Source organism: Amblyomma mixtum, chromosome 8 (assembly GCF_055824585.1).
Source record: "Amblyomma mixtum isolate Tamu chromosome 8, ASM5582458v1, whole genome shotgun sequence".
NCBI classification, from domain to species: Eukaryota; Metazoa; Arthropoda; class Arachnida; order Ixodida; family Ixodidae; genus Amblyomma; species Amblyomma mixtum.
The window spans coordinates 125,137,063-125,143,783 of record NC_143019.1 but is presented as its reverse complement, the minus strand read 5'-3'; the positions used below and the strand labels follow the sequence as shown (position 1 = coordinate 125,143,783).

General features: G+C 46.4%; 1 long non-coding RNA gene across 1 annotated transcript in view; it reads right to left on the bottom strand.

The window, feature by feature from the left end:
* Positions 1-6,721, bottom strand: part of LOC149334226 (uncharacterized) — a 304,354-nt gene that overhangs the window by 102,818 nt on the left and 194,815 nt on the right. The window lies entirely within an intron of this gene.

The window sequence follows — 6,721 nt, the reverse complement described above, 5'->3', positions numbered from 1 at the left end:
GAAATGCTCTTAGAGAGGCTACACAGGTTGAACTCGTTACATAGTTGTATCGCTTGCCTCTTAACTTTAGCTAGCTTTATGCCCCCATGGCAAGCAAAAATAGGGCTTTGCAGCCCCTAAGAACCCCTTACACGTGGACCGGGGGGTAGGCTCAGAAGCACCATATCAAGCAGCGCAGTAATTGGACAATATTGCAAATAAATGGTTTCACCCTGGTCCTTGGTAGGACCAGCCTTTTCCAGTACGTTTCAAATACTGGGCCGATTATCTCTGCTGTTTGAGATGTATAAGGTTCGGTGCTACGTTCGGAAGGTCACTGGCGTGGGCAATATTCTCACAGTTGAGGGCACTCAGTGAATCTGTACCACAATCTGTAAGCGAGCAGCTGAATATTATAGTGTGTTCAAAATTATATTTCCTCGTTTTTTTTTAGAAAGTTTCAATGAGCAGTGCACGAATGGCGTTCTTGCAAGGTGGCCACGTGACCTGGTGCACACCAAGTGAGCGGATGATTGCCATTGCCGGTCGCCTTATTAAAAAAATTAGGAATGAACTTTTAGTCACTTATTCAGCGTGAATATTTGCGTCAAAAACGTAGAGGTGGCTAATGCTCCATTCGTTTTATTACAAGCCCGAGATAGCGTCAACTGGTGCAAAACATCTCATAGGTTAGACGCTTCTGAATATGGTGTTTCTTCGTATTTGCTAGCCGGAATTGAAACGGCCACAGCTATTACTCATAAACGCCACGGTTTACAATATGCCACGCTAGGAAGAGTGCTACGCCAAGAAAATCGGCACTGTGGACCCTCATTTAAGCCGAGTTTCATATTGAGAGCCCAAGATTTTGAGAACACCGGCCTGAGACAAGAATTCTACCAAACGAAGCTGTTTATTAAAAGGAACACCTCAGTTTTCAGTTCATAGATGCGTTTAGTTTAGTTTTGTTTTAGTTTACGGGTATTTTTCTTCTACTCAAGGTGGTGTTAAACACCTATTTCTCAAGCATTTCACCCTAAACAAGCTGAGCACCAAACGAGGAGAAAGCTTGTACCACTAGTATTACCGGCGGGTACCAGGCACCACTGGGGATGGAACCCCGCGCCTTACGTGTTCCAGGCGGGTGTTCAGGCCGCTTAGTAACCGGTGCGGTTCTTTCAAGAATTCTGAATTTCCAAAAATGCACACCTTGTACAGGACAATTGGTTCCTTTTTGCATTGCTACTTTTTCTCAGGGGAAAAACTGTGGTGACGGAGAATTAAACAGCATACATTAAGTTTTAAACCTTAAAAACAACCTCACAAATTCAGAAACCAGAAAAGCGTCTTCTTACTGGAATTTCCAGCCAAAGCTGTCCTTCATCGGTCGCCTTGAGGCCGAGTGGAAGCCTGCACAAATTTTCGAAATATTCTCAATGAGACATGAACGTATAGTGCGCAAATTAATACAACGTACATCTGGGTTCAGTGAACACTTGATATCTTACGGTTGACTTACGTGAAGGCTCATCCTGTTCGCTAGCCTCATTGTCTATCAATTTCAACTTTTTATTGCGAAAGCAATACTATGCTCATGAACGGCCTTTCGCGTAGCGGCGGCCGGTAGCCACGTTTGACCTTTAGGATGACCTCTGACGTCATACCAGGGTGAGAGATGGGCTACTAAGTCGAGTCGTCGCGCAGCGGTGGCCGGTAGCCACGCGTGACATTTAGAATGAACTATGACGTCATGCCATGCCTAGTGACGTCATAGCGTGACTTCATACAAGGGTGAGAGATGGGCTACCAAATCGATTCGCCGCGTAGCGGCGGCCGGTAGCCACGCGTGACATTAAAAATGACCTCTGACGTCATGCCATGTCTAGTGACGTCATAGCGTGACATCATACCATGGTGAGAGATGGGCTACCATGTCGAGTCGTCGCGCAGCGGCGGCTGATAGCCACGCGTGACCTGTAGACGCGGCGTGCCGCGCTCCTTCTGTTAGAGACGCTGCGCTCGCTTTCGCAGCCTACCAGGCTTAACCAAAGCTAAGCCCCCGCCAATTTTTTTTATTGAATTCAGTACATTGTGCATGTTTTCCATCTTATTCATTTTCCTTAATCTCTCAACAATAATGAGTATATCAGTTGTTTCAGGGAAGCTGACCACTAATTTTTAAAAATAGGATTTTGGAGGCTACTAGAAACATTTTGCGGCACCGTAATGCCAGTGTTGGTGGACGTCAGAAAACAAGAGAATTCATGCTAGCAAGTTAGGTGATCAACAAAATTTCAGTAGTAAACTTTTTAACTATTACCTATAGAAACCTTATTAGAGATATGTTCTAGCCAACCATTTGTAGCATGACACTTTTTTCAAAATATCGAAAATACGATCACCCTCGGCGTTGTGGCTCAACTAAACGCGACTATTTCTCGCGCCATTTAAAAACTGCGCACCTGCGGTGACTGTAGAACGATGTCCGTCAAACCGCGTCATTCCGCGGCCCATTAGCCACGTGTAAATCTGTCCCGTCCGCGCTGGAACAGGGAAGTGGCAAGAAGCGAGCAGCACTGCAGCGCGGGCAGGGCAGATATTCTCACGTTCCAGGTAATTGGCGGAATGACGTAATTAGACGGATGTCGCTCTACGCTCTGCGCAGGCGCGGTTTTCTAATGACGCGAATAATGGACCAAAGTATTTGAGCCACGGCCGAAAGAGAAATTTCGTTTTCGATATTTTCAAACCCGATATGGCTATTACAAATGACCGGCTACAGATATCTAACGGCAGTCAAGAGCCTATCCGCTGGAGTTAAAAAATTAACCATTGAAAGTCAGTTAATCTCTTCATTAGTTAACTTGATTTTTTTTTTGTTTTCTGACGTCCACCAACATTGGTGCCCCGCCGCGGTGGCTTAGTGGTTACGGCGCTCGCTGCTGACCCGAAAGACGCGGGTTCGATCCCGGCCCCGGCGGCTGAATTTCAATGGAGGTGAAATTCTAGAGGCCCGTGTACTGTGCGATGTCAGTGCACGTTAAAGAACCCCAGGTGGTCGACATTTCCGGAGCCTTTCACTAAGGCGTCCCTCATAGCCTGAGGTGCTTCGGGACGTTAAACCCCAATACACCAATAAACCAAACCAACATTGGTATTACTATGCAACCAAAAGCTTCTGTTTGCCTCAAAAACCTTCGTTTTTACATTTAGTGATGGGCTTCCCTGAAAAACATGCTATATTCGGCTCCTTGCAACAAAAGATTTGTCGTCGAGATTTTTTTTCTTCATAGTTCGAAACTTTTGATTGAAAAAATAGTTCCAACATGCAGTTAGTTCTCTGGCTGGTTCAAAACACGCTTCGTGCAAGGTACCAGCAAATATACTTGTCGCAAATTCACGCTCCAAATGGGTTGATTCCTGGCCAGAAATTTCAGCTAGGTACGTAGGTACGTCTTTCATTGCACTGTAGGCAAGCATATAAATCTCGATATCACGTTGGGCTAAAGGTTTCGAGGTAAGCTGATCTGGTACACCTCTGTGGACATGATCTCTGGGAAGATAAACTTTCGCGTATGGGATCACTGAATTTCAGAGGCTCGTAATAACAGCGGAACATAATCCAATCAAAAAGCTATGCCCAAAGTATGGTAGACCTATAATAACGAAGTAATTACTCATTGACATCCACCCAAGCACAGGCAACAGCTACAAAGGAAAGCTATACAGCTTTCTCAGAAACTTCGTAGTTAAAGAAAAATTCGTCCTGGTCCGGGGTTCGAACCCGGGACCACCGCTTCACCGTAGCAATCGCTCTATCAATTGAGCTAATCTGTATAGGTTTCTTTTGCCGCCGTTGCCTGCGCTTGGGTGGACGTCAATGAGTAATTACTCCCTTATTACAAGTATACTCCACCTTGGGGGATTCCCCTAAACATTTGACCAATATGGTAGACTTGACGACCATGCCGACAACGCCATAAGTAAGAAACAGTTTTGTCAGTTTTTTCCTCAGCTGCAGCTAATCCGACTCCGCCAGCACTTGCCTTGTAGGGGTGCAGCTGCAGCTTTTTGGTATGCCAAGCGAACAGCTGCAGCTAATCCGACTCCGCCAGCACTTGCCTTGTAGGGGTGCAGCTGCAGCTTTTTGGTATGCCAAGCGAACCCCAACTTACAAAGGCGCCTTTAGCGGATGCATCTCAAGGACTAAGCAGCAAACGACTTTAAAACAGGCACCTCATTCAATGGCGTCAAGCGATTGTCCTGACGTCGCGGTTATTCTGATTTCACCTAGGCGCCTGCAGTGGCTATAGGGAATTACCTTGGACTTCATGGCAATAAGTCATTGGCTAGAGGACATGCTTTTCTGCCTTTCATGCGGTCTTTGCGAACAAATCTAACCGATTGGCTGATCTTCACCTTCTTTGAAAAAGTTCCTATCAGTTGGCACCGATTGCACTGACGTACTGAAGGATTGCATCGGCGCTAGGTCACTCGCTGGGAATGGGCGCCGAACCTACTACTAACACTCACTACAGCACGCTAATTAGCACTTTCCACAATGTCTGCAGTTCGCAAGAAAACATGCTTGACGGCTGACGAACTCGCGCACGTCACACATTGCTGAAATGACGTCGCGAACAGAGTTGTATACGGTCAAGCCTGGCACGGTCGGTTCTCTGTATCAGCCTGCACTTACCGGTGGCGGCGTGGGTTAACCACGCAAGTGCGGCCTGTGTCAACTGGATGTGCTAGGTCCATTTCTTGTTTACTTAGGCTTTAGTATTGCGTCGCATTCCTTGGCCATTTAGGGCGCTCTGTACACAACTGTGTCCACAGGAGCAGTTATTCATTAAAATGTGCGGCACATAGGAGTGATTTCTTTCTTTGGAGCGCATTTAGTATCCTTCGTTTCATATTTATCAAGCTTTTCTGGCGCCATTAGCAAACACAATAAATATTTATCAAAACAGTGAGCTGGGTAGCAAGGACGCCGTCATTTTTAGGAACAGGTTTTTCCAACAATGGTAACCTGTTTTTTTTTTCTCTTAGTTTCGAGCATAATGTGCATCTTCAAAGCAAAAACTGATTCCACGGCCCCTCAGCTGTTTATTGGACATGTTATAGGATCCCGATGTTAATATATGTAACTACTAGACACTTTGAAATTTTGTCCATACCCTTAAAACATAAACCAGTGGTATTTTCCGCTCCAATTCTAAGTTCTTTCTTGGGGAGTGGATATGATATTTATGTGTGTATGTGGAAAAAAAAACATTTTGTTTCAAATGAATGAAAAGGTAGCGCCAGAATAAGCGAACATGAGGTTTGCCACGCGACCTGCGAGTGCATACGTAGCTCCTCGTAATCTCTGTTTATCTATGCCAGCGGCTTCATTTCCCTCACCCTCTAGCATTGCTGCAGGGCTGTAGGCTATACAGGGCTCTATAGGAACTAATGAAGAGTTTATAGAGCAGTTTACTGGGCGTAAGTAGCACTTGCTGTATCAACTACCCACCCCCCTTCATTTTGTGTTGGACGATGCTTAACCGGAAACAGCGGGTCATCCACAGGAAGCGCTATTTTCTCTTTTACTAGAGTTAGCGCTCACCGCTGATGGAGTCCATGTGAACCACGGCCGGCTTGGGCGTAGGCGAGGAGACGCCGGGCAGTACAACCTTACCGCCCTCCACGATCGAGGTCCGCTTACTGCCCTGCAAGATACGCAACCACTTACGTTGTGAGCAGCGACAGGGCAAGGACCAGGAGGGCCATTGCAATTGTATAGATGCTAAGCACCTAAACAAAAAAGTTTTGAAAATTCATCGGTGACTATGCTACCTGCTACCCCCTGACCTTGGGTACTTCGCGTGTCCCCCGGGTCAAGATTTAGCAGTCGTGGGGAAGACCTATTCCGCAGCACGTTCGGAATCATTATGAAGATGACCGCACTAAGTTTAACCGGCTCTGATCAAATGCTGTACTGCAATTCATATTCGCTTCAAGAAAAAGAAAAGATAAGAGCATAGGTGTCCCCTCGGTACTTTCACCCATCGCCTACTTTTTTTACCAAAGAGTAATTTCACATCCCCAGGTAGTAAAATTTGTTGCTATTATTGTGCCTATGCGAAAGTGGTCGTCCACTTCCCCATGTCAAAGTGGGAGTGCTGGTCGTAGCAGGTTTGAGCATATTGTTAACGCTAAGTTCTTTAGCTACGGTCAGGTGCCAACTACGCTGAGTCACTGCGAGCATGGCCTTTACGTCATCCTTGCTGTACTCTCATTACCTTGAGCAATTCGACATGACGAGCGGGAAAACAGAAGAAGACAAGAGAAGAAACATTGACGACAGGACGGGCGCTGTCCTGTCACCCGTTCTGTCGTCAGTGTTTCGTCTCTTGTCAACGTCTGTTTTCGCGCTGGTCGTGTCGAATCATGTCCCACCAAATCGTCCAATCAGCAATTTTGACCTTGAGCAAATATGCAAGGAACTGCCCATGCACGTGGTGAGGGTGAGCAGCCATTCCTTCACGGTACCATTAATGGTATACGGCAAGACCTATGCTGAATTTTCAAATTAAACCACGAATACTGATCCAGCGCTCAGCTGCTGGCCAGAAACATTTTTGTGTTTGTGAGCGCGAGCCATGAGGGGCATGTTGGTGCAGGAGAGGCCAGAGAGGGCACCGCCTGTCGTCATGCAATACACGGACTCCGCACATACAGTCATGAGGAGAGAGAA